At 39.5% G+C, this 23949-nt stretch overlaps 1 protein-coding gene across 3 annotated transcripts in view; it reads right to left on the minus strand.

Moving 5' to 3' along the window:
* LOC134675838 (uncharacterized) overlaps positions 1–23949 on the minus strand; it is a 180227-nt gene that overhangs the window by 97293 nt on the left and 58985 nt on the right. Inside the window, exon 1 of one of the 3 annotated variants that reach the window (XM_063534132.1) lies at positions 1227–1553. The exons of the other annotated variants lie outside the window; for them this stretch is intronic. The gene's annotated coding sequence lies outside the window, so the exon portion shown is untranslated. Of the gene's footprint in view, positions 1–1226; positions 1554–23949 lie in introns of those variants that run through there. 3 annotated transcript variants of the gene reach the window in all.

A 23949-nucleotide genomic window follows, 5' to 3' on the forward strand; every position in this document is an offset into this window, starting at 1 on the left:
TTAATTTGGTTGGGTTATCGGCGGCTGCTAACTTTGGCTGCTAACTTCACACCGGTAAAAATATGAGTGCTTAAAAATAATATGTCCCATAATTAATTAGGTTAAGAAACGAGTGTTTTTATTCGCCAACAAACTGTTCCGCAGTTTGGCGAAATTTCAAAGCTGTAAATTTGTTTATTGGGTAAGTTATGTTAGAACAACAAAAAAAATTCGCTGACATAAGAGCTATGGGACATATTTTTGATACGATGTGTGCACCCATATTTTTACACTTGACTGTACGTAAGACTTGTAAAATGTATGTAATTTCATTTCTATGATATGGCTAAAGAAACTACTGTTAGGTATAAAATGAACTTGCCCGTCGTTTGTTGTGATATGATAATATGATATGATACAGCTTTTTAAAACTTTTTCCCCTTTTTTTGTCTTTTAATCGATAAAAAAATTAAATCCATTATTTTTCTACCTTACGTTACACAAAACAACAAAAAGTACAAAAACATTGTTGTGTGTTGATGTTTATGTTTAAAATAAATTAGGTATACCTATACCTACTGTTTTTTGTTACGATTTTTTACCATTTCTTACAGTCACCGTCGACTCTATGGTGTCATAGTTACTATTAAACAATAGGTAAACAAAACACGTCACACACTGACTAGAATCGATTCCTTTAAAAGCTATAAGTACTCCTTTGTACCGATTTACTATGTAGGTAACAAAAACAATAGACAATAAAAACCAATTTTAACGTGACGTTAGTACAGGTATTAATTACCATTTTTTAACAACAGAATTGTACTAAAAAGATAAACTAAGCACTACCTCTAAAGATAAAGATAGTGATAAGAACCAGTAATTTACTAAACTACTTAATTGCCTTTTTAACAGCTACCGTTGGTCATTTTATGAGTTCTGGCTCTACCACCTTTTTATGAACTAAAGAACAATATAGTATAGTGAACACAAATTCCAAAGGTATTCAAGGACATATAAAACAATAATATTCAAAGACATAATAAGACATATAATAATTCAGGCAGGTAGGTATTGAAATACTTGAATCGTAGGTTTTCCCACTAGCGCTCTCCTCTTCTTTAAAAAAACCGTTAAGGAATTTAAGGATACTTTACTTACACACATTTGTACATAAACGAATTACGTACGTCTTTTAACTGTATATTTCCAACAAAATCTTCCTACTAATGAATCACGCTACTCACCGTTAACATCATTTAAAAACTTCTAAACACTTCACTAATAAAGTAATAAACAACACTTTTATTCAAATTGATCAAACTTAACACAACACTTGTCACAGTTACCATCACAAGCTGTATGTCTCAAAATGCACGCCACATTTGGTTTAAAAAAGTAAAAAAAAAACATAAATTTAAAAAGAACAATAATAGTGATGTGACACTGTCGCTGGTCTAAACGTAACTGGCTGGTGAATCACAAACAAAATACTACCAATTAAACGGCTACACCATTTGCGGTAAGTGAATTACATTCGCGTACGATATTGAGCCTTATTTCTCTGTAATAGGGAAATAGAACAAGTAAAGAACTAACGGTTAGATGCAAATGTAAATTGGCAGATAACTATGACGTGTTTCTGAATGAATTATAAATTGCAAGAATTCATGGTTAACCGCTTTTATAGCTAGATAGAGTTTATTTGTAAAGCTGTTTATTATAAACTTATACTTGTAATTGGGATAGTAAATAATGGAATCTATAACCAAGATGACAGTAATAGTTTACGTCGACAAAAACCAATCAAAAAGAAAAAATATCGAGATTACAGATGCTACGAAGAGTCATGTGACTATAGATGGTCACTAGAAAAAGGCGCGAAATTCAAATTTTCTATGAGACGCTATCCCTTCGCACCTACATTTTTCAAATTTGCCGCCTTTTTCTACTGACAAGATCTGCTTGACCAAGTATATTTCCATACATTATTTAAAGGCCTGTGCACACCGGCTTGCGTGTGCGTGACGTGCGTATGCGCTAAAATGTTGGAGCCGCACACGCACAAGTCACGCAAGCGGTGTACCGTCTCTCATAAAGATCTGTATATTACAACGCCGCACGCGCACGTCTGTCAACGAATATCATCGTGGTTTGGCTTCCTAATATATCTGCGAAGGCTCTAAAAGCTAGAAATTATGAGCAGAGATAAATTACACATTATAAACGTCAGTCTTCTTCGCAAAGCGTAGGATGTAATATGTATTCGACCTCTAAGTTCAATTCATTATCGATTAGCCAACAGTTATTAAGAGGTCACGGCGTATTGTTTATTTATTGTTTAGCCTTGGCTAGGCGTTGACTGTTAATTAATTTCAGATGTGACTCCTTTTCCGAATGTCTTGGAATGTTAAAGATACAACAGGTTTTTTAAAATATTTCTATTTAAAATTTGAATAAAATCTACTTTTTTTTAAATTGTATATTTATTTTTCTTTGCAGTCGTAAACTGCAAGATGTTTTGCTGATTTCAATGATAATTATATTTGATATAATATATTTTGGCCTATTTTAGATTTAAGCTAGTTATTAAATTATTTTAGTAATACATACTACTGTATATATATTGTTTGTAAATCTGCATAAGCAGAGTAGTCTATGAAACATATATTTGTAAGAAAGTCAGGTGTTTTACAATCGATTATTTTACCCTACTTCTAACTTCAAGTAAGTATTTTCTCAGAACAGGACCTGCACATACATATTATGAAAGCACTCATACTATCTTTAATGTTTGACATAGTTACAACACGGTCAACTATGACTCACTCATTAAGAGGCTACCTAAGAATAAACTGCTACGCTGATTCTTAATTACTTTAAGGGTTCCGTACCCAAAGGGTAAAAACGGGACCCTATTACTAAGACTCCGCTATCCGTCTGTCTGTCACTAGGCTGTATCTCATGAACCCGTGATAGCTAAACAGTTGAAATCTCAGATGATGTTTTTCTGTTGCCGCTATAACAACAAATACTAAACAGAATATAATAAATATTCAAGCTCCTATACAACAAACGTGATTTTTTGTCGTTTTTTTTTGCAACACATCGCATCACTGATATTAGGTAGGTACGTCATTCATTTCAACTAAACTAAAAATAAACTTGCCAAGATTTCAAAACAGACCAAGCAACAAGCAAAGTTGAACTTGTAAAGTCTCTAAGAGCTCTAACGAACTACGTCAGAGCCAGAACTAAATTAAAAAGTAAACCCAATCATCTGTATGTTGGCACTACAGTTGCAACTCAATGAAAAACATAATAAAATCATACGAGCTCACACACCTTTACGCCCTTTTGCTTCTAAGCTAACCGTTCCTGGTACAATGACCTCACACATCATATTGCACGGGGCCATACGTCTTGACGATTTATCGATAACTTTTGTAGGTCGATAACGGTTTACGTCACTACGGTCTATCGATGTCGATGCTACGACAGTTTTATGGGTTTAATCAGGGAGTTTATGAGCATGGCATCGTTATGTTTATTGGATGGGTGAGGCGCCACTTGTAAAACTACTTATCGTTTGACATGCAAGTTTTAACTGGATTTCTAAATTGAAAGAGACGTAGATTATTCGAGATGAAAAGTATTTATCCATTTTATTCTTACTCGTTATATCCAAACATACAAACTTTCTCATATACAATATTAAAATTTTGCTTAAAATAAGAAATTGGCCGATTTTATTTCGATTCTTTTTCGTCTTATTTTAATAAAATTTGGTAAGTTTCACGAACTCCTAATTCTGGGCAAAACAAAACACGATATCGCAATGCCACAAAAAAAAATTCCGTTGGGTTTCTAAAATTCCATACGTCTGCGTAACACATGGGAAGATTTTTAGAACATATTTAAATATTTTAGGTTTAATAAGATAAGAACGTCGCAATCTTACGAGAAGACAAAACGACAACATACTAAAAATCGGTTTAAATACCGATAAACGATGATTAGGCACATCACTACCGCCAGCGCGAGCGCACAATAAAAGCGCAGTCACAATATCCTGCACACGTGGCCCGCGACTACAGGAGAGGAAACAGGAGGGACCTAGTTTTATTATACTTGTGCACCTATTTAATAGTGTTGCTTAGTGTAATTTTACGTAATCTTGTGCAGTCATGCAAAATTTTATGTTTGCCTAACGGTAGAGACTGTTCGGAAAGAGAAGAGTCGTGCTCGTGAAATATATTGGGTCCACGTACATTCTACGACTCGTCTCTTTTCGCACAGACTCTATTGTCTGATTGTATTGTGTGATTGTATTGTATTGTTGTGTGATTTGTCTTAAGGATGACTCACGTTAGACCGGGCCGTGTCCGGGCCGGAGGTTCCGGCGCTTACTTGTCTATGACATGACAGGCGATCACGTGATGCTTTCCATAGAAAACGATGCGCCGGAAGCTCCGGCACGGACACGGCCCGGTCTAACATGAGTCATCCTTTAAAGAGCTGGCATCCAGTCCATAAAATTCCCCAAAAAAAACAAAAAAAACATGAATTTGACACTTTTCTTAGGACAGACAGGAATTATAGCTGACGCCATTTGTAAAATGCTTCGACCGACCAACCCCATTAGTTAACCATCATTCAAACTCATTTGTGACGTTCCGCGACAAAAAGTACGCTTACGTTGCATAGCGCCGCAATAATATTGGAGCGGCGTTAATAATAGCGTAAGCGCCAACCGCCATAAGGTACCTTTATCCGTGGGACGTCACATTTATTTCCCTAGTCACGCTCTTCACTCGAGTCAAGTGTCTTGACCACGTCACTTCCAAAATTCTAGTTCTGAATTGGTCAAACACTCGAGAAGGACCCACATTTTGTCTCTAAAAATCCCAACTGGATTTAATATGGTTATCAAGCAGAAGCGTCTAATATTACACGTAGTGCATCTCGGTCGTTATTTATAAATTGATGCGCGGTGTGCACTAGAGATGCCCCGAATAATGGTTTCGGCCGAATACTGAATATTCGGCCCCTCACTCGGCCGAAGCCGCTCGGGCAGTATTCGGCATGACATGCGAACATTTTGAATCACAATTATTATGAAAACTCGCCAACAAAGCAAACCGTTTGGTTACATATATATTTTGTTTAATGTAGAATATAGTCGTTAACGTGTAGACTGCACACTGACAAATCAATGACATGTAACATCTGTAACAAAGTCAATCAAATCAGACCCACCATAAAAATAAAATATATTGTAATCAACAAATGCTCAAAGAAGGGTCTTCGTAATTAACAACTAGATTTTTGGATATTTTTATTGTGTAAGTACTTGTTCTTTTTAGGTAGGTGCAACAGGTATTCGGTATTCGGCGGAGTGGTGTAGTAGCTGAATACCAAATAGTTGCCGAATATTCGTGGCATCTCTAGTGTGCAGTGTGAAATATCAAATCGAGTTGAAATTGTAAAGTTCAAATGAGTCTCCTATAATATCGGGCACTGTGGTGTGGGCAGTACAGATAGTCTCTTTAAAAAAGCATTTTTGTTGTCAATGAATAATGAATGGTATTCAATATGACAAATGAAGCATTTAAAGCAGTTTTAACCGAATTCCATACATTTTGAGTAGGTGTTAAGATGTTTATAATAAAGCAGATATATTGCGATTTAAGGAAATAGTGGAATTTTTTAATATTTTTGAAAGGCATTAAGAACTTATTTCTTAGCTTTCCAGTGTTTTCATACACGGCAAGGAGATTTTTCAAACAAACAAAATACAAAGCTTTCTAATTTTAATCGTTAGTGATGCCAGAGCTAGTATATGTACACATGTACAGTCACCATCAGATGTATCGGAGCGGCCATGGCGCTCACAAATATCTGAACACGCCTCTATTGTCAAGGCGCTCGAGTGCGTGTTCAAATATTTTTGAGCACCTTGGCCGCTCCGATATATCTGATGGCGACTTGGCGACTGTACATAAAACACATGTCCACGATAAAAGTAAACGCGTTCATTGTTTTGTTAAGCGCGTCTCTGATTACACTAAACTAGTGATGGGACATGTATCGATATGTCCCGGGTTTTTACCGGTTTATTATATTTATTGTAAAGAAATAAGTACCTACCATAATGGAAGCATAATATGCGTGTGCTTTATAGTACATACAGAGCCATCAAATTATTTAAATCAGAGGGATATTAAATGTAGAGTAGGTAGCGTTATACTTTAACATAGTAAATTATAGATGGTCAAGCAAATCTTGTCAATAGAAAAAGACGCGAAATTCAAATTTTCTATGAGGCGATATCCCTTCGCGCCTACATTTTTCATTTGCCGCCTTTTTCTACTGACAAGATCTGCTTGACCAACTATAAATATGTCAAGCCCTTTCCGTCAGTACAAAAAATCGCAAATTTAAAAAAAGTCCCATGGAAAATTTGAATATCACACCTTTTTCTACAGATAAAGTTGTTTGACAGACTATAGGTACCTAACTACTTACTTACCCATAAACATAGAGTGAAAACTTTTTAACACACAGGCCAAATTCTCAGCCATATTCACTTAAAAAAAATATCACGAATTACTTTTGGAACAGTCTGCAGACTTAAGCCAAAGTAAAAAAAAAAAAAACAAAATGAGATATTTAGCACGCGCTAATTCACAACCAGCCGAGCGAATTTAAAAAACGAAACTGCCAATCTTGGCGCACTTTTGCGTTTCGTTTCAAAAGTAGAATTCCAATGTCAGACAAAGTTAGAAAATGGCGGCGGGTGGGGTAGCATCCCAAAATTACTTGCAAACTTAAGTTATGCGGGTGGTTAAATTTAGAACAACCATTCCGACGTACTAGCTTGCTACTACAGCGCTATTTTTGACGGCAAAGTTAACTTTGTATTTCTATAGTTGTTCCGTTCCGTTGGTCCGGTTGGTCGTCGTATTTTAGGCAATTACTGAGAATTATTGAGTCGGAGAAGTGTTAAATTGTTTTAGGGCGATTGGAAGACAAATGAGTGAACTTGAAAAGTTAATTCTATGATTTATATTTAAACGGTCTAACGAGCGTGATGAATGAAAGGTTTGGAACTTTCTTGGTATCATTTTTGTTAACTGTGAATACAAAACAACTAGATACCTATCTTAACCCATTAGCGACCACGATATTATGACGGTTAAGGGGCTATTCATAAATTACGTCATTTCAAATTAGGGGGGGGGTCTGGACAACGGATGACGGTACCATGAAGTAGGAGGAAATGGGGTCATTTGAAGCATGATTTTTAAATAATTATAGGGGGGGGGGGGTCAAAAATCGATGACGTAATTTATGGACAGCCCCTAATTCGATTTTAGGTACATAATTGATAATTGAAGAGAATATTCAATTATCAATTATGTACCTAAAATAAGTAGGTACTTCCAGTGCCGGATTTACCACTAGGCTGAGTAGGCTGAAGCCTAGGGCGGCAGATTTTAGGGGGCGGCAAATTTGAGTCAAAAAATATTTTATTTGCTGTTCAGATAGGGTTGACCAGAATTTTGCCGCTCCTCTATTTATTTGTAAAATTTAAATAACAGGCTCTATTTGTCGATTTTGCCGCCCTCTGTCATGTCAAGACCCTTTATATTGAGACAGATAAACGGCCGGACGGACAACATAGTGATCCTATTCCGGTTTGAAGCTTGGAATCCTAAAAATATACCATGTTCTATCAAATTGCGCTATTTCTACCGATTTTTTTTTTATTTAGGCACATTATTGATGGGCCACAAATAAAGCTAGGCAAAGACCTCCCCCCTCTTCTTCCACTCGTTTCGGTTTTGAGCTACATTTGGCCAGTCTCTCAAAAAGGAGTCCAAGTTATCCCGCCATAGCCGACGAGGTCTACCGGTTCCCCGGTTTGACTCGTGGGGCACCCACTTTGTGGTTAATTTGGCCCACAATTTGTTCGGCATGTGGCAGACATAACCAGCCCAGTCCCACTTTAGCTTGGCCGCTTTTCGAGCTACATCTATTATCTGAGTTTTAGAGCGCAGCGTGGTGTTGCGGATGCGATCCCTTAGTTTCATAATTAATATGCTGCGCTTCATAGCTCTCTGTCAAGCCCCGAGTTTGGACTTTTGAGCTTCCGTCAAAGACCAAGTCTGAGCACCATAAGTGAGGACTGACAGTAACACTTAAATATGTACCATTTTCTATAAAATTCCGCTATTTCTTCAGAAAATTTTCGCGCTCGCTGCGCTCGCGTTTTTATTTAGGAACATTATTTGTGGCCCATCAATATAAGCCATTTATATAGCATAGTCCCTTGAGCACTCGATGCCAGACCCGACCAAACTCCCCTAACTGCCAATGCCTCACCTTGATTATCAATGGCCAAAACCCAGCGGTACCAGGGGTGCGAAACTCCTGACTTCGGTCAAACTCGGCTCCGCTCGGCTCAGCATTGCTCCGAGCAATTATTAGGGTTGGCACCACTTGATTTCCTTTTGCGTGCACGACCACAGATAATTAAGATATAATCACTTGATTTTTGACAACCCTAAATAGCCGAAAGGGATAGTGCCATATACTAGAAAGGGACAGCATGATTGGACCCTGAACCGCTGTCAAACTTCGTTTTTGTAGGAAGTTTCCTTTCTGTACGGTAGTACTATTAATAATTCTGTGGCGGTACCCACCGATCGCCGATCAGATCAGGCAAATATAACGAGGTCGCATCGTCATTGGCTGACAAAAACGGCTCATATAAATCTGTATCTAGAATAGTGACATCACCTTATATGCATTTTAATATGACTATGGTACGTTGTACTATTAAATTAAACGCCTATGATTGGAAAGTACTTTAAAAAGCTATAAGCGTGGTGGATAGGGGCGGCAAAATCGGCATAGCCTACGGGCGGCAAATGTCTAAATCCGGCACTGGGTACTTCCATTCCTTATCCCATTTCCTTAGCATGTTCCATCCTCTTTAAGAGACGTTTTTCAAATCATTTAATCGGCTTATACGGGTAAACTCCCGCTAGACCGGGCCGGGGCCGGGCCGGAACGAGGTACTACCTAGTATACTGATTTTAGTAAATCTTTAGCATAACAAAGGAACAGTCTAACAAAGTCATAGAGCATTACTTTCATAATTTCTCCATAACCTTATTAGAGGCGACATTAGCATCGCGCATGCGCTCACAGCACGATTCGTGCCCGCCTTATATAAAGCTAGGAACACACGGAATGCATTTATAGGAGAAAAGCTGGCCACTCAAACTTATTGTAGAGCATCACACAAATTGTAATTATTTATGACTAGCGACTTGCTAAAACTTTGATAACAAATTAACTTTAAATAAATCTCCCAAATCTTGTTTTTGGTTTGAAAAACAAGATGGGAAAAAGACCTAATAGAAACAATAGGAAAAGACTGGAGAGAAATGGCAATAGATAGACAAGAATGGAAGAAAATGTTGGACAAATACTTAAATATATTAGAAAAAGGCGATTCGGAAGAGGCCTAGGTCAAAAAGACCTTACGAACATGCATATAGAAATATACATACATAAAATTATAATTGTTAAATGAAATGTTAACAGTTCGTATAAGGAAGGCTTTAATAATAATAATAATAACCCCGCGGGGGCAGCTTGTGGCGAGCTGACGGTGAGTGGCGACACCGCGGACCCCTATTCCAGAGGGCCCTGTCATCTGGCCCTCGCCTCTGTGCTTGCCTTGATTGGCCGGCCAGAGTGGAGTCGCAAGAGCGGGACCTATGCTCCAGGTTGGAAGTGTAAAATGTCATAACGCCGGCGGCCCTTGAACGGATTACCGGGATCTGGCTACCGCAGACTCACCTCTCGACAACCTCACAGCCACTCCAAAGTGTTGCCCTGTTGTCGCACTGTGCGTGCGGCCATTGCGGGGCCCACTCAATGAGTTGGCGAGTCACCACCTGTCTGATACAATTTTGAGACTGATTGTCACGGCAGGTGTCCGCTAGTCTCTCCCATAGCCCATTATCCAGTCCATCCAACTTTCAAATCTATAGCCCATGACCTTAGTTCCCATCGCAGCACAAAAGTGCTGCACTGCAATAGTCTTTGCACCTGGCGGGGACCATCTCCGGATGTATCACATTGTGCGTTCGGGGATGGTATCCGCCACGTGTATCCCTTGCTTTTAGATTAAAGTGTCTTAAAGGGCCTCTGCGCTGTTGGCTTCGGCCCCACGTACGCCTCCCAAAGGTCCGGGACCCCATGGTCCCGAGATATGGAAAAGACATACAAATAATAATAATCCGTGTGGAGGCCGAGGCTTCCTAAACGCCAAGGATCTCCACAACCGCGAGGTGTACAATCTCAGGAACTATTTCCTTAACAACGAGTGTGGGATGCATCGTGATGTGGTGGCAGTAGATAGGAACCTCACGCCGCTTTCCTTGGCAAACGAGAACTGGCGCAAACCTGTGGTACTAAGTACTGCGGATCGCAAGGCGGCATGGGAGAGTAAGGTGCTACACGGGCGGTTCTACAAGGCCCTCACGGGACCCGATGTGGACCTGCTCGCGTCGGTGAACTGGTTACGATTCGGGGACCTCTTCGGAGAAACCGAGGGTTTTGCCTGTGCAATTGCAGACGAAGTGATGATGACGAACAACTATCGGAAATATATCCTGAAGGACGGTACGGTCGACATTTGTCGGGCATGCCGCCGTCCCGGAGAGTCACTCAGGCATATCATTTCCGGTTGTTCTCATCTTGCTAACGGCGAGTACTTGCACAGACATAATCTCGTAGCCAGGATTATTCACCAGCAACTTGCTCTTCTATATGGCCTTGTGGACTGCGAAGTACCGTACTACAAGTACTCACCTGCGCCTGTTCTCGAGAATGGTCGTGCCACGCTCTATTGGGATCGATCTATCATCACTGACAGGACTATTGTAGCCAATAAGCCTGATATTGTGATAATAGATCGATCGCAACGTCGGGCCATGCTCGTTGACATCACCATCCCCCATGATGAGAATCTCGTGAAGGCCGAGAAGGACAAGTCCAGTAAGTACCTAGACTTGGCTCACGAGATAACCGCCATGTGGGATGTTGATTCGACGATCATTGTCCCGATAGTCGTTTCAGTGAACGGTTTAATAGCGAAGAGTCTCGACCAACATCTCGAGAGACTCTCGCTAGGTGGTTGGATCAAGGGACAGATGCAGAAGGCGGTGATCTTGGACACGGCGCGGATAGTACGTCGGTTCCTCTCTCTGCAGCCCTGACCACCGGTAGCTTGGGCCTTGCCCCGCTGCTGGCGGCACCCTAGGTTAGGTTTTTTATAATGTGTTTATATGTATTTTTATTGTTTTGTAAGTGTTTTTATATTTTACTTTTATATTCATATTATAAAAATACCTAACCTAAGACGATAAATAAATAAAGATAATAATAAGCCCGCAGGGCAGCTTGTGGCGAGCTGTTGGGGAGTAACGACCCCACGGACCCGAGTGCTCCCGAGAGTCGGTCAGGGTCTCCGTCTCCGGCGTGTCTTCATCGGTCGGAGTGGACCCCAAGGGGACCCGCAGGACTCTCAGCTCTGGCTTGCCTTCATTGGCCGTCCAGAGAGGAGTCGTTAGAGCTATATGCTCCAGGGGTGGAAGTGAAAGATGCATAAGACGCGAGTTGGCACAGTGGCTGTTAACAGCCACTGGGTAGAAAGCGGCGCACACCTCTCGACACCCCTGAGCCGCTCACACCGATGTTGCTCCTGGTCGTCTTCGCGACGGCAGTTTCAGGGGCCCATCTAGTCGGCGGCAAGTCACCACCTGCCTCGATAACGTGTGTTAGCATTGTTATGGCAGGTGTCCGAACTCTTTACAATAGCCCTGTCTCATTGTCCACCCAAACTTCAATCCATAGACCGGTATACTATTCACTTTTGCTACAATAGTCCCAATGCCTGCTGCGACCGGTTCATGGGTGTCTATTGTTGCGCCTGTGAACGGGTTCCAGCAGGCGTTCTACATGACATTAAAGCTCTCCAAGGGGCCTCTACGTGTTGGATCTGTGTCCCCACGCAAGCCTATCAAAAAAACCGGGATTATAGGCCCGTGATATCCAAAAGGAGATACAAAAATAATAATAAAAATCTCCCAAATATTCTCCCATCTTGGGAAATTAATCACAGAAATGCTTATTATAGTGCGACATGAAATAGTAGTTAAATTAAATACATAAAATGGAACTAAAAAATCCATAGTGACGAAACTCCCTTCGGGCAAACTCGGCTCCGTTTGGCTCAGCATTGCTCCGAGTACCTAAGTAATTATTACCACCACCAGTTGGCACCACTTGACGTCCCTTTGCGTGCACGACCACAGATAATGGCTTGAATTTTGACAACCCTAAATATCCGAAAGGGATAGTGCCATATTGTAGAAACGGACAGCATGATTCGACCCTGAACCGCTGTCAAACTTCGGTTTTGTAGGAATTTTCCTTGTAGTACTATATTATTTATTCTATGGTACGGTCTTACCCTCGATGACCTTAGGATTTAATCTTTCCTAAAGCCCTGCTTTTCAGTGTGTTCCGGGTTTTACATAGAAACCCATAGTTCGTGTTTCCTGCAGTCAGAAAGCTGGGAAAGGACAGATAGAAGCGTATCGGTCTAGGTCAGGAATGTACAGTGTACAGTCACCTGCAATAATATGTTACACAACGAAGGCCGCAAATATATCTGACACGATCTTATTAGTAGAGCCATAAAAGCGTGTCACATATTTTTGAGGCCTTCGAAGATCAACATATTATTGCAGGTGACTGTACCTACACAATAATCAGTATTTTTTGGTATTAAAAAAAAAGTAAACAATTTGTACAATTGGGTAGTTATAACATTTACTGGTCAACCAACCAAATAAAAAACCGCCTGGTTCAGAGGGGCTACGGCGAAAACCGCAATTCGCAAATTGCGGGGATCTTTTTCTTTTACTCCAATGAAGGCGTAATTAGAGTGACAGAGAAAAATGCCCGCAATTTGTGAACTTCGATTCTCGCGGTAATAGCCCAGTCACTGAACGACAGGTCGTTACGTAAAGTCAGGACTTTAACCTACTTTATTTGATCGTGTAATGTTTTCAACTACCCTCAACTGGCTTATGGAACCATTTGAGGGTAGATTTTGTTCACTTTTATTTAAATACCTAAAGATATATACAGAGTAGACATGTTCTTTCCGTGTAGATACTTACCCTTCAATACACTCGTCGCGAATGATAGAAAACTCTTCTTAGATTAAGCTTAGATCTTCATGCAATTTCTTTATTCAATAGGGAATAGTAGCTATACGCGGAACTCTGCGTATTAGGTACTACCACAATCCATCACAATCTGGGTCTCCGGCCTACCGCGAAACAAGAAATTCGAAATTTCGTTATCTAACCTCTTTATCACACTTGCATATTCGAGCGATAAAGAGGCAGATAACTAAATTTCGATTTTCGAGTTTCCGGGTAGGCCCTTGTTAACAAACTATCTTAATGCATCGATATCACATATTATTATCTGTGAAAACTTGTGTTTAGTTTAAGTATGTATAGGTATAAAAGTTACTTTATGGTTTACTAGCTATCTTATATCTGCACTTTGGCGGCAGAACATTGTAGTAATACCCCCCATTCCTTTAAATTGATGGATGATTCAGAGACCGAAATCAATGGCTATTTTCATTCATTCATACAAATCCATTTATCTTTTCATTGTGAAGTTCTAATCCTATATCGCGCAAATGATACGAGTTCTGATAAATGCTAACTACATCAACACCAATGAAAATGGGTAACTTTGTATAGAGTTTTCATATAAATTTTCCCGTTTTCATTGGTGCCGAGTGTAGAAGATTCTGTATTCACTACGCTTAAGTCATTTATCAAAACTGGTTATGAATGTGAACTACGTCAAGACACAGTTTAGAGAGTGCAAGCAGTGCTTAGACTTAAAGGATGACTCACGTTAGACCAGAGCGGCTACCGCGAAAACCGAAATTCGCAAATTGCGGGGATCTTTCTCTTTTACTCCAATGATGGCGTAATTAGAGTGACAGAGAAAAATCCCCGCAATTGACGATTTTCGGTATTGGCGGTAGCCCTACAGGCCGGGCCCGGGTCGAGGCGTCCGACACGTCATTCTATGACGGCTGATCGGTGATCACGTGGTCTTCATAGAAAACGAAGCACCGGAATCTCCTTGAGACATCTTTAACTTGCGTTCTACCGAAGTTACGGCTGCGGTTTCGGTGAATAAATCATATATGTTTCGGCCGAAGATTCGGTATAGGCCAAAGACCTGCCGAATCCTTTGGCAGCGCGGAAACTTACAAGATTGTAATTTCGGTAAAGTCAAATCGAAGTGTCCGGTTCGGTTTCTGTGGGTTCCGGCATAAAAATCGAAGGTTCGGCTTCGGCCGATTAAGTACCGATTTCGGTAGGAAACTTATTCGAATCGATGTGGTAACTATTTGTTTGGAGGTGAATTTGTTATTGTTTTAGAAAAAATAAAAAATAAATACATTGTTATAGTGCCTTCTTATAGTATTGTAAAGGAAATTTTGATATGGCACTAAATTCAAATGTTATGACAATATGGTTTGATGCAAATCGATGGGATCAAAGTAAAAGTTACTTACCCTATTCGAATTTTTTTTTACTTACAAACGACCCAGGAGAAAGAACGCAAAAAAACACTGTACTTATTATATATTTAGATTACGACTGTAATCGATTTTGTAGCGTGAAATATGTGCAATAATCCAGTACCTGAGAACAAGTACTAAGATCTAGGCCTAGGCTTTTCACAATATTGCTTTATTTGATTAACGATCCCATGTCCCATTTGACTATCAGTTGGAGAAACGATTTAATGGCTCCTCTACACGATGCGCCAACGCCGGCCACTCCAAGGGACGCATTATGCGTAAGAGGGAGCAAGTGATATTGCTATCTCATTCTACCGCATGGCTGCGTCCCTTGGAGTGGCCATGTGGTAGAATGAGATAGCAATATCACTACTTTCTTCCTCTAACGCATAAATCCGTCCCTTGGAGTGGCCGGCGTTGGCCCATCGTGTAGAGGAGCCATAATGGTAGCGCTTCCAATTTTATCGCTTGCCAAGGGGGGGGGGGGGGGGGGAATTTAGATTTAGACTCTATTTTATAACACTCAACAAGTTTAAAAGTTTAACAATTGTATTTCTGTGATTGTCTTTAAAACGAAGCTTCCAAACGGATGAAATTCGTCGAGTGCGATTTTTTAAATCGAAGATCTGTCAAAATAGGGCATTATCTATGAAAAGGAACCTTATTGTCGATGCCACTTACGCCGCACAACGTTGCGCGGCATTGTATTTATATCGGAGCATCGTTAATAATGGCGTAAGCGCCATCGACAATAAGGTCCCTTTTCATAGATAACGTCACAAATGGTTTGGGGTAGGGTTTGCACGACGGATCCGAAATGTATGGGAAGATCCGCGGATCCGGATCCAGATCCGGATAATTTCATACATATCGGATCCGGATTGCAAACCCTAGTTTGGGGTTTTTATTTTATTATAGGTGGAATCTACTTGGAATTAAAACCCCAATAAGGTTATATTTAAGCTGTGAACCCCTCACCCAACCCCGCCTTTCTATATAATATCGATATTATCGAAAAGTAGACGGAAAGGGACGTAATAAAAGTTTCTTTTTTGTAAAATCCGTAAATTGATACCTTGGTTATTTGAACAATATCAGTAGCAGTTATCCGCTTCCGGATCTTACCTGTGAACAAAAAATAAATTGTTATTACTAGAGGTAATTTATATGACACTAAATTAAAATGTTATGACAATATGGTCTGATGCGAGTCGATGGGACCACACGTATACTCGTATGTTATCCTGTTCGAAAATATCATTAGAAGCTTTTATTTAGTTTCACCTGTCCCGTTGTCGGTCATGTAATCAAATCTTGCAAGTTAAATTTGATCCACTTCTCGATTTCCGATTGAGCTGAAATTTCGCATGCAAGTATAAATCGGATGACAATGCAATATTATGGTACCATCGAGCTGATCTGATGATTGCAATATTATGGTACCATCGAGCTGATCTGATGATGGAGAGAGGAGGTGGCCGTAGGAACTCTGTGATGAAACAACGCAACCTACTTAATTGTGTTAGGGGTTTTTAGAATCTATACTCGATGAGTATTAGTTGTCTGTAGTGTCCGACCGAAACATGTTTTTTTGCCGAAACCGAAACTGAAACCGAATGTTCGGCTTTGGCTCTAGTTTCGGCCGAAACCGAAACCGAAACTTTTGTAGACTTGTTAAAATGTTTGAAAAAATGTCATAAAACCCCTTTTATACACATATTATGAGACTGTCAACATCCACTATCCTTGAAATTGATGTTACTTAAGCAGTTTTTTAAGAAAATTATTAGAGTTAGACCAAGATAATTCTGCAACGATTTTGATAACACACGCAGGGCAAGTGTTATTCTAAACGTCAAAACTTCTATGAAATTATGACGTATAAATAACATTTGCACTAGTTGCACTGCGTATGCTATCAAAATCATTGCAGAATTAAATTCTGAGAATTTTCTTGGTCTAACTCTATTCATTCACCAGTCAAGTTGACATGTAGATACCAATCTTCACCTGGGCCTATAAGTCCGAAGTGCCCCAGTGAGGCGAACTTTCATGCGAAGTCAAAGCCGTGCTTCAGGCTTCAGGATAAGTAGTTGAGCACAGACTCCAACCAATGTCCATTATCGAACGAGCCAGCGAAGCGAAGCGAAGTTCTTACATTCGACTTCGGACACGCGGCCGGCTAGCGGCACGTCCCGGCATTTCGATGTTTTTAAGCTGAACTGTCAGAAGATAGTTTGATACTCAAGAACTTAAGTAAATTTGTCCTAATTTAAATGAAATTGGGTAAACGTGTAGTTGAGGGCAGTAAATTTTAGTCATTAAATTATGAGCAGGCTTTATGAAGAGGTTATTAAGCTAGAAGAGCTTAAAATGCTAAAAAACTATTGTGAGGGGTCATGCATTTCTGGTCATCTTTTTTGTAAGAAAGTATGGTCGAGTTTGGTATCAAATGAAAGCGCTCGGCTTGCACTTTTATAATATCGTCTTTAAATTTACCATTTTGAAATAATTAGCAAGATAAAAATAAACATAGTATAGGTATTTGACATTTGGCAAGAAACTATGGAAGGTAGAGGTTCTACACTCCATAGGTACTTACAAGAAATATTACGGCTTACCACAGATACAGTTTATTTTAATCTCTATGGTGACTCAGTTAAAGGCTCCACAGAGCTTACAGTTATAGTTTGTCAAAGGACTGTCTCGTTTCAAACACAGACAGAGAGAATCATATTATCTTTGTCTTACACCAGTACTAGCACCCGAAAGAAAAGGACGAGTATAGTTTTTTTGTTCATAAGAACAAGTAAATAATTACTGACAAATTTGATTTGACAACTATATTCGCACGCGTTTTCAATCCATTGTCGACTTTGGCCAAGGCCACAGACGTTCGGAATGGGGTTGGCAACTGTCAAAGGTTTGCATAGATGGCGCCATCATAGCTTGCCTCTTTGTCTATGAGATTTGGCTTAAATGACTGGTATCCAGGACATGTATATTGATTAAAAAATAAAATTGACACAATTCTAGGGATTGACAGGGCAAGCTATGCTGGCGCCATCTTCAAAATACTTCGACCGGCCAACCCCATTTTCCGAACGGAATGACATTTGTAGAGCGACGTCCCGTTCCTACCTGTCATTCCGTACGGAAACTGAATGAAAATTCCGAACGTCTGCGGCCAAGGTAAGTATGCAACAAAATATAGATGAAGATGGCGGCCATGCACTATGTCATAAAAATCGTCATGGATGTCGTTTTTTAGGTTTTGGGGGGCGCAGATTTCGAAAATGATGATTATTTTGAAATCCATCATGGCGGCCATCCACTATGTCATAAAAGTCGTCATGGATGACGTTTTATAGGTTTTAGGGGGCCCCGATTTCGAAAGAGATTACCATTTTGGACTCCAAAATGGCGGCCATGCACTATGTCATAAAAGTCGTCATGGGTGTCGTTTTATAGGTTTTAGGGGCCACAGATTTCGATAATGATGACCATTTTGGATTCCAAGATGGCGGCCATGCACTATGTCATAAAAGTCGTCATGGGTGTCGTTTTATAGGTTTTAGGGGGCACAGATTTCGAAAATGATGACCATTTTGGATTCGAAAATGGCGGCCATGCACTATGTCATAAAAGTCGTCATGGATGTCGTTTTATAGGTTTTGGGGGGCGCAGATTTTGAAAATGATGACCATTTTGGATTGCAAAATGGCAGCCATGCACTATGTCATAAAAGTCGTCATGGGTGTCGTTTTATAGGTTTTAGGGGGCACAGATTTCGAAAATGATAACTATTTTGGAATCCAAAATGGCCGCCATGCAGTATGTCATAAAAGTCGTCATGGATATCGTTTTATAGGTTTTAGGAGGCGCAGATTTCGAAAATGATGACTATTTTGGAATCCTAGATGGCGGCCATGCACTATGTCATAAAAGTCGTCATGGATGTCGTTTTATAGGTTTTGGGGGGCGCAGATTTTGAAAATGATGACCATTTTGGATTGCAAAATGGCGGCCATGCACTATGTCATAAAAGTCGTCATGGGTGTCGTTTTATAGGTTTTAGGGGGCACAGATTTCGAAAATGATAACTATTTTGGAATCCAAAATGGCCGCCATGCAGTATGTCATAAAAGTCGTCATGGATATCGTTTTATAGGTTTTAGGAGGCGCAGATTTCGAAAATGATGACTATTTTGGAATCCTAGATGGCGGCCATGCACTATGTCATAAAAGTCGTCATGGATGTCACTTTGTAGGTTTTAGGGGTCCCTGATTTCGAAAATGATGATCATTTTGGAATCCAAAATGACGGCCATGCAGTATGTCATAAAAGTCGTCATGGATGTCGTTTTATTGGTCATGATCATCATTTTCGAAATCTACACACCTGTTTCAAATAAGGTATAGGTAGATGCATCCTAGTAAGTCAACAACATCTATATCTACTATCGAATTGTACTTTTGATAGTACATAGTACGAAATGTAATCTGAAAGGAGTCAAGTAATATATTCCCGTAATGAGGAATCTACATTGATTCCAATTATTAGTAATTGTAGTATTCGAAAATTGATTCCTGATTCCTCAAATGGAATTGTACTTAGTAATTCGGTATTGTTAGATTACAAAGTAATCTGGGAATCGGTAATCAGATTACCGATTAGAATAAGTAATTTCAAGTAATCGTGGAATTAGGAATCAATTACGAAATGCCCATCTCGGACTAAGTAGCACTGCATTCAATTGATCTTTTTGGCGAACCGCGAGTTCACAGTTCGGGGCGAACTACTAGTATTAAAAAGCGAGACCGCAGGCCGAGCATGGCGCAGCGAGGCCAAAGGCTAAGCTGGAGTAGAGGACATGTGGAACACAAACCAATAGTTTGAACACAAACCAATAAATTGAGGTAAAATCACTCATTCACTCCGAAACAATTAGACAGTGTGAGCGTTATAGGTATTGACAGCCTCTTAAGACTGCGTCGACCATCCAGTAGCGCCCTGATTAGTGGAATTGTGTTTTATGTTATAAACCAATTAATTTCTGTACCTATACATCATGAATCAGTATAGGTAATATGTAGGTATTAATATTGTTGTCCTACTTATTCCCCAACTTTTGGTCTTATTCTGAAGTACCATTTCGTAAGTTTCGGGCCGGCCGAAAGGTTCGGCCGTTTTTTGGCCGAAACCGAAACTACAGCCGAAACTTGATTTTTTGGCCGAAACTGAAACCGAACCTTCGGTCGGACACTAGTTGTTTGTCGTAAGAAAAGTACAGTCAGCGATAAAAGCTTGTACCAAAAATAAAATTTTTGCCAAAAACTTATTTCCTTACAAACCACCCATGGGAAAAAGAACACAAAAAATGGATCAAACAAATGAACAAAATAATCACAGATAGTTTTTATTCCATAAAACATTTGATAAAGAAAATTGCAACGTACATTTTTATGTTTATTTTGTATTAAAACGTGTTTTCTTCTTTAATAACACGCGGAAGTTAATATTATATTAAAGATAACGTTACTAATTGGATTATTATCGTAAATACTTAGTTACTTAAAAGCTTTTGCTTGTATTACAAGATAATTATAAACAAGCGCTGATGGCCTAGCGGTAAGAGCGTGCGACTTTCAATCCGGAGGTCGCGGGTTCAAACCCCGGCTCGTACCAATGAGTTTTTCGGAACTTATGTACGAAATATCATTGGATATTTGCCAGTCGCTTTTCGGTGAAGGAAAACATCGTGAGGAAACCGGACTAATCCCAATAAGACCTAGTTTCCCCTCTGGGTTGGAAGGTCAGATGGCAGTCGCTTTCGTAAAAACTAGTGCCTACGTCAAATCTTGGGATTAGTTGTCAAGCGGACCCCAGGCTCCCATGAGCCGTGGCAAAAATGCCGGGATAACGCCAGGAAGAAGAAGACAAGATAATTATAAAGATTGGTCGTAAAATGCCACGTTTTATGATTTTTATGAACGTTCATTGAATGTTTTATAGTATCTAGTACATTATAAATTATAGATACGTAATTTAATATAATATAGCTATAACTTGCGTAACATCTCCATATTTTATTTTATTTTATTTATTTATTAGGTTCGCCAACAGGTGCAATACAAAAATTACTTATAAATAACAAGTTGTAAAATAATATTGCTAGAGTATTCACCCAATTACAGGCAAACACGGCATGCTTGTAACAGATATTGCTTACATATGTTTTTTTATCCTAAGTACTAAACTAATAGGTATAGGTACTAAATATAAATCAAGGTCATATAGGTAACTAACTAAACCCCACTTGCACCATTTCCACTAACCCGGGATTAAGCGGTTATACCGTTAACCTAGTGTCAAATTCAAATTGTATTACAAGATAATTATAAAGATTGGCCGTAAAATGCCCGTTTTATGATATGACGTTCATTGAATGTTTTATAGTTCTAGTACATAGATACGTAATTTAATATAATATAGCTATAACTTGCGTAAATTCCCATATAGGTAACTAACTAAGTATCACAGTACCGAGGGCCCGATTCGGATTTTAAAATGGACATCTATTAGATATCTTTTAAACATCACCAAGATACGATAACGATATGTTTAAGATCTAACCTGTCAAATTTGACATTTGCGCGATTCTGGAGATACTTTTGGACGATTTCCACAGGATATGACTTAGAGATCCAATTCACATCTAATAGATATCTTACTCTATCTAACGTAAAAGTGACATTGGTTGCCCAAACTGCGCTGCAAAAGAGAACTAGTTGATATCTAAACTATAACGTATCTAGAATAGATCTAGTACGTGTCGTCTCTTGTAAATATCTTGAAGTTCGAATACGGCAGCGAGACATCTCGTAAAACAAAGGGGCGACCTTCCGCATGCTTGCCGTAACTCTATCCCATAGGCCTTTGTTGCAACTTGTTTTGCTTTTTAGGGTCGGTTATTTTTATACTAAAGTACAGTCAGCAGCAGAAGTTGCTAAGCGGGCCAGGTGTTCAAAATGATCTTGACGCGACTTTATTGTTAAGAGAATAAGAGCGTGTCAAGGTTATTTTGAACCCCTGGCCCGCTTAGTAACTTCTGCTGCTGACTGTACAAGACACAAGTCGCCATTAGATATATCGGAGCGGCTGAGGTGCTCACAAATATCTGAACATGCCTCTATTGTCAAGGCCTTATTAGAGTGCGTGTTCAGATATTTTTGAGTACCTCGGCTGCTCCGAATTATCTGATGGCGACTGTACATATAACCGTCTGTAATTTGTAGAACAAAACTTATCTTCTAAGCCAATCTATGAAAATCAGTTGTAACGGTCATCTCAATAAAATTACTAGTTATAATAAAACTTATAAACAATCGAAGTTATTAGGAACCCCGCTGACGTCCGATCAAAACAAAGTTACGTTTACCGGTGACGAAAACCGTAACTTAAATCTCCCTATACTAAATTGCTTGGTGTTTGTTTTAACTATGCCACTTTCAGCTGTACGATTAACATTGTCATGTTGTTCCGAATTCAAAAGCTAAAATACAAAGTTATTTGTTCCACCGTTTAAAATTAGAACTAAACGCATTTACATACATATTCAGATGCTTTGTAACAGCACGTTAAACTTTGCAAAAGCGTTCAAGTGTTCCATTTTCAAAATAAAACAAACTTTTATATACCGTTGGCGAACACCGTAATTTAATTATCCACATATAAATTACAAACAAGTCTGCGATTGTAGCTCCACATTTGACAGCAAATATAAATTTGTCATGCTTTAGTTTTTTAGTGGTATCGTGTCACTCGGTTAAGTCCTTTTATGACGGGTTAAGGTTACGCGTTTTTATGGACACCATAGAGTACATAAAACAGACACCATTTTGGTAACTGATATGTCTGATAATATCTAGTATCTGTGCCAACTTTAAATATTAATTCGTTTTAAATTTGACTAATACAAGTATAAGTATAGTGATATAATTATTTCATGAGTCCCAAAAACAAAATAAATCTGATAGATAAATCAATTAGATTAAAATTTCTTTAAACTGTTATTTCATGGCTCCTCTACATGATAGGCCAGCGCCGGCCACTCCAAGGGACGCATTTATACGTTAGAGGGAGCAAGTGATATTGCTATCTCATTCTACCGCATGGCTGCGTCCCTTGGAGTGGCCGGCGCTGGCCCATCGTGTAGAGGAGCCATCTTAAGTTCTACTTTGTCAAATACTTAATACCTGATTAAGTAAATGTTTTGATTTTTGTCCGTGATTCCTAAATGGTGAGCCATTTAATTTATTTGGTGAGTAAATCTCAATTTCGTATTGCGATCAAAGGATGACTCGCGCTAGACCGGGCCGGGGCCGGGTCGGAGCTTCTCCGGCGCTTCGTGGTCTATGAAAAGCACCACGTGATCAACTGGCCACCAATCAGCTGTCAAAGAAAATTACATGTCGGGGCGCGGCCCGGTCTAGCGTGGGCCCCTTAAGAAAGGGCCAACAAAAAAAGGAATTAAACAGAAATCATATACATATAATTACTTAACAAAAAGGTTTCTTTTTTTTTTCAAGGTTTTGAATTATTGCAATTAAAAAATATTGCTGATAATAAATATCTTAATTTAAGTACAACTATATTCAACAAAAACCTTCACTTTCGCCGACAAAAGTGAAACCGAGCCCTAAAGACTGCATTACACATTACCATACAAGTTATTAAAAATAAAAGGTTACAAACGCCTTTTGTGTAACTACGAAACACTGCCATTTTATCATAACTGGTTTATTCTTACCTCATGCAACCAGTATAAGATGATCTAGAATGAAGTTGAAAACTAGAAACTGAATATAAGATCACCGTGGCGAAGGCAATAGGCCCCGTGCATGAACTATAGGGGGCAGCATAGGAGCCGTCAGATTTTTAGTGCGAGGCGTAAATGTGTCGTTTATGCTTCCGATGTAGCCTAAAAGATGGCAGAACCTACTATGCACAAGGAAATGTACCGACGAGAACGGTAGATGGTAGCACTTGCTTTGGCAATTGTACATGTGCAGTTGTGCACATATGTTTCCGATTCAGGCCACAAGATGGCAGACCCTCCAACGCGCACGGTCCCTACCCACAAGCTCTTTCGGCGCTTCTAACTCTTGCACGTCAACACCATGTTCCATTATCAAATTCTGGTGCGCTTCAAGGTTTTCGACCCAAGGGTCATGGCCAAAGCCAGGCGTGTCTC

Source organism: Cydia fagiglandana, chromosome 23, assembly GCF_963556715.1.
Source record: "Cydia fagiglandana chromosome 23, ilCydFagi1.1, whole genome shotgun sequence".
NCBI lineage: Eukaryota > Metazoa > Arthropoda > Insecta > Lepidoptera > Tortricidae > Cydia > Cydia fagiglandana.